The 11,144-nt window shown below is 52.3% G+C and overlaps 1 pseudogene; it reads left to right on the plus strand.

Annotated features, from left to right (window-relative positions):
* The first annotated feature begins 6,089 nt into the window (after window positions 1-6,089).
* LOC147724231 (18S ribosomal RNA) lies at window positions 6,090-7,205 on the plus strand (annotated as a pseudogene).
* The last annotated feature ends 3,939 nt before the right edge of the window (window positions 7,206-11,144 follow it).

Genomic DNA, 11,144 nt, shown 5'->3' on the forward strand with positions numbered 1-11,144 from the left:
AGGCTAACATGAGGAAGGTTCCAGAAACATCTAGTGGCTTCCAGAGGTCTCAGGCCACTCTATAAAAGGCCAGTGACCAGCAGCCATTTTGTGCAGTCTCAGGAGTGACCAGTGAGGAGAGAGGCGACTTGAGGAGGAGTATTGCGCACCAGTGGTGACACGATCGACCTGTGGGGCCGGCTGTCGCTCTATTGGGAAGTGCCCCCTTTCAGGCTGACCAAACCCCACTGTCACGTCATCCATAAACAGTGACCAGAGACTCTGTGGCAAGTTATCAATCAATGCGACGCTATGAAGTGAGGCTCTCGAGTGACCTGACTGCCCCGCCCTGTAGGCCGTGTGCAGAGCAGGTGAATTGGACCAAGGGTCGCGTTGACTGGCCCAGGAATCTGGGGGCAGGGAATAAGACCAGCCGCCACTGCAGTGCTCGAGACCGCTATACACCTTGAGGAGGAAAGCGGCAGAATTAGCTGTTGATCCTACCTGCAGGAGACGCCAAGTCGATCCCTGACGCGAGATCGGTAGGGAAGGAAGAGCCCAGCTGACCCGGGTTGTGGACGGAAGGAGTCGTCGCGGAGGGAGAGGCGGAGTCTGGATTCAGGAAGGACCCGGCGGCGTCAGAGGAGGTGCGCCTGAGGCGGAGTAAGCTGTTGGGAAGAGGCGGAGCTTCGGCCTGAGGGAACGCGGAAGGAAGTAGAAGCGCCGCCACGGACTCGCCGGAGGAGCAACCCGGACTGGAGTAAGCCTTTCCTTTACCCCTCCCCATCGCCGACTCCCACAGAGGCCTCGTCGTCAGCGCTGGAACGAGTCAACCGAGCGCGTGGGCAACTCAAGCCGATTTGCCCCTTCAGACGAAGTAAGCGGGGGAGCGCTGTGGGGAGGCGGGAGGCGGCACAGCCGGTGTTCAGTGTTCCCTGAATCGCCGGCAGAGAGATTAACTGACTATTGACATCCCGTTTTGGAACAGGAACCTCAGATTCTAAACCCTCAGAGAGTACACCAAGATATTGGGGGAGTTAGAAGGGGAACGGAGCCCCGTGTACCAGAGCCTTAAGTAAGGGTATCGAAAGCTGGGCTACAGGGGGTTAGTAGCAACCGGAGTTCACCCTGAAAACCCCACCAGGCAGTTAACCTCTATGAGTCAAAACATCACCAATAGGGGTAGAGTAATGGAATAGTCACAAGGAAGCATAATTAATTTACCTTGTCCTCTTTTAGCTATATAGCTGGCTGCGAGCTTTGTGAGGAACGCTGCTGGGGGTAGAATGCTGTCAAGCTTGTCTTGGACCCTGAGAGCGGAGAGGGGTAATGTACATGCCAGGTTTATGTAAAGTGGCGCATTGAACCTATACAGTGAATTTCTCTTCTGTAATAGCTAATTGAGAAGGCCATTCTGTTGAAACTGATGGTGATTTACCTCAAATGTAATGTACCTGTGATTAAGCCTTGCTGAATAGAGAAAAGTATTGAAGATTGTGAAACGTGTATGAAAATTTATGCTGAACTAAATGTAGACTGCTTTTGCCTAAGAAAAGAACAAAGAGAATTTTTATAAAAGGTACTGGTATTTTTCTAAACTGGTGTAGCGTCTTTTATTTTTAGTGGTAAGTCATTGGGATACTGTGAGTGGGTCCTGTAAGCACTTAACCAACGCCTTGGAGTTTAGCTGTTCCCCCTACTGTGCCAGGCTACCCTATGTAGTCTAGGATACCCTAGGTCTAACAACATTTATTTGTGCACTACCTGATTTGCTGTGTACCCGGCCCGACCTATATTCCAGTCCCCGGTCCGCCGCGGCGTGTGCCATTTGTTGCGGAGGTACAAGGAATACCGGAACCATCTAAGGCGACTGGATTGGCCAGCTTCATCTTTGGCCACGCCCCCTCCCGCATTTAAAGAGCTGTGAGGCGCGGACGCGTGCAGCGGCGCGCCGAAGGCAAGCCCGTCTGCGCCCGCCACGCCAGACCATTGCCTGCTGCCCAGATTTCTGTTTGTTACCCACTGTATGTTGTAACCATTTTGTGAGAGAAACTGAGCCACCATGCTAATTTATACCAGTGAGGAACTAAAGAGATGGAACCAAGGCAAGACCTTGAAGCCACACTTGAGCTCCCTATCCACACAGTCATCTATGCCCCTTGAGAAGTATCTCCTCTGGGAGCAGCAAAGTAATCCTTCCACACCTATCACAAAGGGCAGCACTGAGATCGGGTGGTGAAATAGCGTGGTAAAACCATCAGTCACAAATGACCCTGTTGAACATACGATGATTTCTGCGCTCTACCCGAATGTTTGCTCCTTGCCCAAACATGCCATGGAGGTATGGAGCTTACTCGAGGCACACAGGCCTGAACTCTGTTTCTTTACTGAAACGTGGCTTCATAGCTTGGCGACCTCTGAGGTTGTGGTGGCCTTTCCCCCGAATACTCTGTCTCACGGCTGGACAGGGTGGGGAAAAGGGGTGGTGGCTTAGCGATAGCAGCCAGATCCCCTCTTAAGATCAAGGTATTAGAATCACTGTCCTGCCCCACACTCGAAATTATGATTGTGAATATTCAGCTCTCCAGTTCAGATTATTGGCGGATTGCATTAGTATATAGACCCCCGGGTACGAAAACAGGTTTTGTTAATAAACTGTTAGAAATAATAGTTACCCACGCACTGACCACAGAAAACTTTATTTTACTGGCCGATTTTAACTATCATGCAGAGCTTTTCGCTGATCCTGAGATAAGTCACCTAATTAGGACGATGGACAGCCTAGGTCTGTCTCAGCGAGTTAGTGGCCCTACCCATGAGGCAGGCCACACTCTTGATTTAATTTTTACGAGTTCTCATACACTAAGTATGGCCTCCCCCCTCCCAATAACTTGGACGATCACTACCTTTTAAAGATTAGCCTCCCTGGGAAAATTCCGACCATTCCTGTAAATGGCACTAGAGTGCGGATCCGCCCATGGCGGAAACTCACCCCACAAGTATTTTTGGCTTATTTTAAGTGGGCAGGCAGGCGGGAACCCTACCGCGAAGGCTCGGGGTGGGAAGCACTTTCGATCCCAGCCATCTGGTCGCACGCAATGCTTTCCTATGGGGCGACCAGAGAGCCGGGCTTCCCTGGAAGTCCCGATGAGGTGCCATTCGCCTCCCGGATCCCAGCCAGGGCTCCAGGAGGTCGGGCACGTTTGCACCTAGGGTCCCCGGAGCCTCACGGTGCGCACTTGTTCCCAGAAAGCGGGGTAGCCTTCCTCCGGATTACTAGGGACAAGGTACTCTGGGACCCCTCTCGGCCTAGCGGTCCTCAGCCGGCAGCTGGGAGGGCCAGGATGGTGCCCCAGCCCTTGGTCCGCTCCTGGGCCTGCCGCGTGGCAGGAAGCCCTGGATGGGGTCCGGGAGGGCCCGGGGAGGTGTCCCCTGCGCCTCTGGGCTCCCATATGGGTCCAGGGGCCCGGACGGGCCCCGGGTCGGGTACCATGGCCCTGGGCCCGGTCCCCCGGCCTGCCGCACTGCCAAAGGACCAGGACGGGGTTCCGTCGTGCCCGGGGAGCCTCCCCTCGCTCGGCTGAGTTCAGCAGCTCCAGCCGGGGCCCCCTGAGGTCCCGTGGAGGGCGGCCTCCCCATCCCGGGCTCTGTCCTTGGTCCTGCTGCGTGGCAGGATGCCCGGGATGGGGTCCGGAGGGCCCGGGGAGGCTTCCCCTGCACCTCGGGGCTTGGGAGCCCAGGCTGGGTCCAGGCTGGGTCCAGGCTGGGTCCAGGGGCCCGGCCGGGCCCCCGGGTCGGGTGCTACGGCCCTGGGCCCTGTCGCTCGGCCTGCCGCACTGCCAAAGGCCTGAGACGGGGCTCCGTTGTGCCCGGGAAGCCTCCCCTTGCCGGGCTGAGTTCAGGAGCTTCGTCCGGGGCCCCTGAGGGCCTGGGGAGGGCGGCCTCGCCATATCGTGCTCTGTCCTTGGTCCTGCTGTGTGGCAGGGTGCCTGGGACGGGGTCCAGAGGGCCTGGGGAGGCTTCCCCTGCGCCTCCGGGCCTTGGAGCCCCGGCTGGGTCCGTGTGCTACGGCCCTGGGCCCCATCCACCGACCTGCCACACTGCCAAAGCCCCGGGACGGGGCTCCGTTGTGCCCGGGAAGCCTTCACTCGCTCGGCTGAGTTCAGCAGCTCCAGCCGGGGCCCCTGAGGGTCCGGGGAGGGCGGCCTCCCCATCCCGGGCTCTGTCCTTGGTCCTGCTGCGTGGCAGGGTGCCTGGGATGGGGTCCGGAGGGCCCGGGAAGGCGTCCCATGCGTCTCCGGGCATGGGAGCCAAGGCTGGGTCCAGGGGCCCGTCCGGGCCCCGGGTCGGGTGCCACGGCCCTGGGCCTCCGGTCCCAAACCCGCCCGTTCCCTGGCGCCAGCTCACTTTTTCGTTGGGGCACAGAGTGACATAGGCTGGCTTGACTTTCGTGCCCGGCCATCTGGTCTCTGGGATCCCCTCGGCCATCTGGTCTCTGGGATCCCCTCAGCCATCTGGTCTCCAGATCCCCTCGGCCATCTGGTCTTCGGATCCCCTCGGCCATCTGGTCTCTGGGATCCCCTCGGCCATCTGGTCTCCAGGATCGCCTCGGTCATCTGGTCGCCGGCAATGCTTTCCAATGGGGGCGACCAGATGGCCGAACTTCCCTGGAAGTCCCGATGAGGTGCCATTTGCCTCCCGGATCCCAGCGAGGGCTCCCGGAGGTTGGGTACTTTCGCGCCTTGGGTCCCCTCTGTCACCTCAAGTGCACGGATTACAAGAAAGGGGGGTAATTTTCCTCCGGATTACTAGGGAGAGGGTCAGTCAGACCTCCGTGTGGTCTTGCGATTCTGAATCAGGGGAAGGCAGGACCCGGGCCTGCCTGCCGGGGCCCCCAGGGGCCCGGGTATGCACCTGCCGCTCGGCCCCATTGCCGATGGGCCTTTTCCTCCGAGTTTGCTCAGGCAGGCCTCCACGAGGTCTGGCCATGCTGAGACGGGGCCAGGCAGCACCCTTGGCCTGCCTCGTGGGGCCCCCAGGGGCCCGGGTACCCTCCTGCCTCTTGGCCCCTTCCCGATGGGCCTTTTCCTCCGAGTTTGCTCAGGCAGGCCTCCACGAGGTCTGGCCATGCTGAGACGGGGCCAGGCAGCACCCGGGCCCGCCCGCTGGGGCCCCCCGGGGCCCGGGAACGCACCTGCCGCTCACCCCCTTTTCCGATGGGCCTTTTTCTCTGAGTTTGCTCAGGCAGGACTCCGCGAGGTCTGGCCATGCCGAGATGGGGCCAGGCAGCACCCGGGCCTGCCTCGTGGGGCCCCCAGGGACCCGGGTATCCTCCTTCCTCTTGGCCCCTTCCCGATGGGCCTTTTCCTCCGAGTTTGCTCAGGCAGGCCTCCGCGAGGTCTGGCCATGCTGAGACGGGGCCAGGCAGCACCCGGGCCCGCCCGGGTACGCACCTGCCTCTCGGCCCCTTCCCGATGGTCCCTTTTCCTCTGAGTTTGCTCAGGCAGACCTCCGTGAGGTCCGGGGATGCCAGGAGATTGTTTCCCCTGGCTGTACTCTCTGATCGATTGGGCACCCTCGGTCCGTTTAGGGATGGACTGCTTGGCCAGCCTCGGCTGTTGTTTCAGGCAAAGAGCCTCCCCCCCACATGGACCGTCCGACTCGAGGGCCTTCCGCCTGGCGGTAGGCCCTTCACCCAGCAGAGCGAAGGCCGAGCGGCCCCGGCAGCCCGTGCCCCCCAGTGGTCTGACCCGAGCAGGAGGGGTTGGGTGGCGCCAGGCTCGGATGCTGTTGCCCAGCAGGTCCGTAGGCCCCGCGCGCCACGCCGCCACCCCCCTCTGCCCAGCACGTTTCCACAGCAGCTCGGAGGCCAGGCTCCGGCACCCCTGCCTCTCACTCAGGCTGCGCCTCGGCCCGCCTCTCCCTCCCGGGGGAGACGGCTGGGCCTGCCGGTGCCCATGCGACCGCGCCACTGCTCCGCACCCCTGCAGCGAGACCTCCCGCCCAGGCGGGGCAGGCTCCTGGCAGGCTCCCAAGAGACCGAAGGGGTGCGCGAAGGTAGCCGGTCGGGGAGATGGGCACGCGGCTCCCACCCCGTCGTCAGGTGCGGCTACCTGGTTGATCCTGCCAGTAGCATATGCTTGTCTCAAAGATTAAGCCATGCAGGTGTAAGTACACATGGCCGGTACAGTGAAACTGCGAATGGCTCATTAAATCAATTATGGTTCCTTTGATCGCTCCATCTGTTACTTGGATAACTGTGGTAATTCTAGAGCTAATACATGCCGACGAGTGCTGACCTCCCGGGATGCGTGCATTTATCAGACCAAGACCAATCCGGGCTCGCCCGGCCGCTTTGGTGACTCTAGATAACCTCGGGCCGATCGCACGTCCCTGTGACAGCGACGATACATTCGGATGTCTGCCCTATCAACTTTCGATGGTACTTTCTGTGCCTACCATGGTGACCACGGGTAACGGGGAATCAGGGTTCGATTCCGGAGAGGGAGCCTGAGAAACGGCTACCACATCCAAGGAAGGCAGCAGGCGTGCAAATTACCCACTCCCGACTCGGGGAGGTAGTGACGAAAAATAACAATACAGGACTCTTTCGAGGCCCTGTAATTGGAATGAGTACACTTTAAATCCTTTAACGAGGATCCGTTGGAGGGCAAGTCTGGTGCCAGCAGCCGCGGTAATTCCAGCTCCAATAGCGTATATTAAAGTTGCTGCAGTTAAAAAGCTCGTAGTTGGATCTTGGGATCGAGCTGGCGGTCCGCCGCGAGGCGAGCTACCGCCTGTCCCAGCCCCTGCCTCTCGGCGCCCCCTTGATGCTCTTGACTGAGTGTCCTGGGGGTCCGAAGCATTTACTTTGAAAAAATTAGAGTGTTCAAAGCAGGCCGGTCGCCTGAATACTTCAGCTAGGAATAATGGAATAGGACTCCGGTTCTATTTTGTTGGTTTTCGGAACTGGGGTCATGATTAAGAGGGACGGCCGGGGGCATTCGTATTGTGCCGCTAGAGGTGAAATTCTTGGACCGGCGCAAGACGAACCAAAGCGAAAGCATTTGCCAAGAATGTTTTCATTAAAGCGCAATAATGGTTGGAGTCACTGTAACGATACACACTTGGAAATGAAACTGAGATTGCCTTATGAATTACCCAACTCATACTGTATTTTTCTGAAACAAAGATTTTAGATACACCATTTGGCCGTTCGAGCTAAAAGTGAGGCCAAACGCCCTATGGAAAAATGAATGGGAAAAACGCGTTTTGGGACCCCCCTTTTTTCTCCGCCCCCCCTTGACGAAACCCTCCCAAATTTTCATGGGATGATCAGAAACAAAATTTGCCATTTTCCTGAAAATGTCAGCCGATTCCCTCCACAAACGCCAAAGTTATTAGACATAGAATTTTCAAAAGTTCCATAGAGAAAAAATCCTAACTATATATACCTACTGGCGACCGCCAGTAGGCAATATATATATATATATATATATATATATATATATATATATATATATATATATATATACATATATATATATATATATATATATGTATGTGTGTGTGTGTGGGTATGCATATATCCAGCTATATATGTATGTGTATATCTATCACTCCCTCTCTAAATTAACATTATATTAAGGTGAATTTTTCAGTAAAAACATAACGTTTTAAACTCTAAAAACCACAGAAATTCACCAGTTATAGTTTAGCCACCTCTCCAGCCCAAACTGCTGAATGGACTTCAACCAAATTTGGCAGAGAGGTAGATTTCGGTTCAAGGTAGTGCCTTTTGCTTATTCGGTGTAATCCGTTCAGTAGTTGTTGAGAAATGTAAGTTTAAAATTAGAGTGATATCTCTGGCTGCAGATATTTCTTGGTGGTTTTGCATTGAATTTTGAATGCACGTGCCAATGGTTCTGATTGGCTGGACGCAACCTGAACAGAAAAATTGACCCATTTTATCTATTGGGGACGGTTCCTGTGGCTGAAAATCTGTGTGAAAGGCCACATAAGGGGTTAGGATGGAGATACTCTAACCCCATGGTTGATAAATGGAGGTATTAGTGACACAAGTTATGTGTCCAAATTGTATTATTTAAATTGCGCACGATATTCAAGAAGATGCTCTGACCGCTAATGCGACCCCGAGGGTGTACAGTCGCGGGATAATATGTGGAAATATATTTAAAAAAATATCAGTGAACCATTAATACGCATTTTCTATAGAGATATTGAGATTCTAATAAATGTTTTTATAGAGTTATTTATATAGTGAGTTTTCTACTGTGATGGTTAGAAATAATTATATAGTTATCCTTTTTGAATGTGGTGGTGGTTATTGAATTCCTGCATTTGCTTTCTGCTTTTGTGATGTAACTGCAGGGATTGGCAGTATTGTGAATAGCTGTAACACACTGCTCACCAGCTTTTATAAAAATACTAAAGTCCATGCAATACGTGGCCAATCTTGAAAACTGTGGATTCATATCTGTTGTAGTAGTCTGCACCTCTAAAGGGACTTTCTGGCCAGGTATTGTTGCTGCTGCCACTGATGTAGATGGTCCTCCAGCTTCTCTCTTGTAGATCGCCGGTTGGAGGCGTTTCTCATGATAGATTTTAAGATAATATGAGATGGATATCGTCAGAGGGTCCTGTCATGCATTGTGCATTGCATTCGTTTTGCAGCAGTTTTTGAAACCTCACGAGTTTTGGTAACAATGGATAGTATGATGTTTGTTTGAAAGTTATGTTGTGTTTGTGAGTTCAGATATTGAAAGTTGTTTTTTTAAACTGTTGTTATTTTACAAATAAGTTATTAAAATAAAGTTAAACCAATATGTTACTAAACAGCTAGACTAAAACTTTGTGTAAAATATGTCAATATATCTGTTTTACACTTTTTCATTTGTATTCGTGACTGATGGTGTCATTGGGATCTCCGGTATTGCTGTGAAGAAGGAAAATGCATTTTTGATGTAGTTATTTTGACAAATGAATACAAAGGGGAAAGTTACATTAGTATCTTCCTAAATAGCTACACTGTAACTTTATGTCAAATATGTCTATGTATGTGTTTTGCACTTTGTCAAAAACACCTATTATTAATAATCTGTCCTTGGCACTGCCACTCACAGAATTATACAGACACTACCTGTGCAATTATCAAGGACGTCCTTTCTAGATCACTCTGCAGACGTGACTCCTGGCTTAGTACTAACTGGGGATTAAGTCCCCTTGGCTATTGAGGGTATTTGGGGACCAAGTATCCCTCTTGGTACCTCCAGCAAGTTCCACACAGTCAGTTTGCTAAGAAGTGTTCTGACTGAGGCCACACCCCATTTTTCTGCACCACTCTGCAAACACATCTCCTGGAACACTAGAGGTTGGAGACTAAAGTTTTCTTCGATGCTAAAGGACCTTGGGGACCGACCAAGCAGCCCTCCTGGTACTTTCTATAAGTCCTACTCAGTGGGATTTCTGACAGCTGGTCAGAACCCCGTCCCTTTTCCACACCTTTCTGCAAAACCATTGCTACTTAAAAACCATAGAAATTTACTGAAAAAATTCAAAGGTTACAGGTAACTTATAGTTAGGAATTAGCATTTAAAAAACCTTAGAAATTCACTGAGAAAACCACGCGCAGTTAATGACCATAGCTCAGTGGCTTCATTTAAAAAAGAAAATTGCCTGCTTCCACTGATCCACCTGAAAATATTTTTTAATTCTTTTTTGCCCCCCCCCCCCCCCCCCAGTGGGACCATGTCAAGGCACCTAGGGGGTCAGGGTGTTTCTACTCTGCCCCCTTTTCTTTTTTTTCACATCTTTTGTGGGTCTTGGTTCAACCGAGTCCCGAGATGGTTGCCAACACTTCCTGGTTGAAGTGTTAGCAGGCAATAAAATCTCAGAAGCACTTCAGTAGGTTTTTGAACTACCATTTTATAACTTAAATATGTCTGCAACTACTGAATGCAATTACACCAAATCACAAAAAGCATACTTTCTGGACAAACATCTAGTTTCCTGCCATATTTGTTGTACTTTCATTCATTGGTTCCGGCTGTAGTCAACCTCGAATAATAAAAAATCCCCATAGACTTAAAATGGGGAAAATGTGTTTTGGTCCCCTTTTTTTTCTCGGCACCCGCTTGATGGATCACCCCGTGACTTACAACACAGCAGCTGAACCAAAAAGGGAAGTTCTTTTTAAATTTCGTGAAAATTCATCAAGCGGTGCCAACGTTATTGGCAAATCGAAATATGCTTCTCCTATGGAATCTTAGGTCCCAAGTATAACTACCTATATACTAACTACCTACTGGCGGTCGCCAGTAGGTAGGTATAGTTAGGACCTAGTTTCCAAAGGAAATCCGCAACATTCTATTGGGAATAAATTTGGTGCCGGTTGATAAATCTTCGCAAATTTCTCAAAGAAGATGGCCCGCTCCGCTCCTTCCCTGAAAGTTTTGGGGGGATTCGTCAAGTAGGGGCTAAGAAAAGAGGAAAAAAGGGGGGTCGAACGGCTGAACAGAATTACAAGAAATTTGGCAAAATGGTAGAGTCTGATTCACAGATTACGCTTGGTGTAAATCCCTCCAGTAGTTCCTGAGAAAATCGAAAGGAAAAAATATATTTATCTATAAGCGCGCATGGTACGCGTACCATACACGTACCGTGTGCGTACCGTACGCGTATGGTACGCGCACGGTACGCTTACCTTCCCGTGCACGAGCTGCATGCTGATTGGCTGCCACTGTCTGTCAACACTCCAAAACAGAAATTGTTGGCAGCCATCTTGTGCCTCAGTAGACTGAGGCCCAAGAAAGCAGAAAAACAAACGTGTAGAACTCAAAAAGGGGGCAGAGTAGAAGCATTATGACCCCCTAGGCCTGCTCAGGGGGTCCCACAAGGACCCCCAAGGCCCCAAAAAATATATATTTATTTTTAAATCGCGGGGTGCGCGTAACGTACGCACACAGTACGCGTACGGTACACATACCTTCCCGAGAAAGCTGCCTGCTCATTGGCTGTCAACACTTCAAACCAGGAAGTGTTGGCAGCCATCTTGTGCTCTGTAGACCGACGCACAAGAAAGCAGAAAAACAAATGTGTAGAACTCAAAAAGGGGGCAGGGTAGAAGCACCCTGACCCCCTGGGCC

The sequence above is a fragment of the Lissotriton vulgaris genome, chromosome 4_1 (assembly GCF_964263255.1).
Source record: "Lissotriton vulgaris chromosome 4_1, aLisVul1.2, whole genome shotgun sequence".
Classification (NCBI taxonomy): domain Eukaryota; kingdom Metazoa; phylum Chordata; class Amphibia; order Caudata; family Salamandridae; genus Lissotriton; species Lissotriton vulgaris.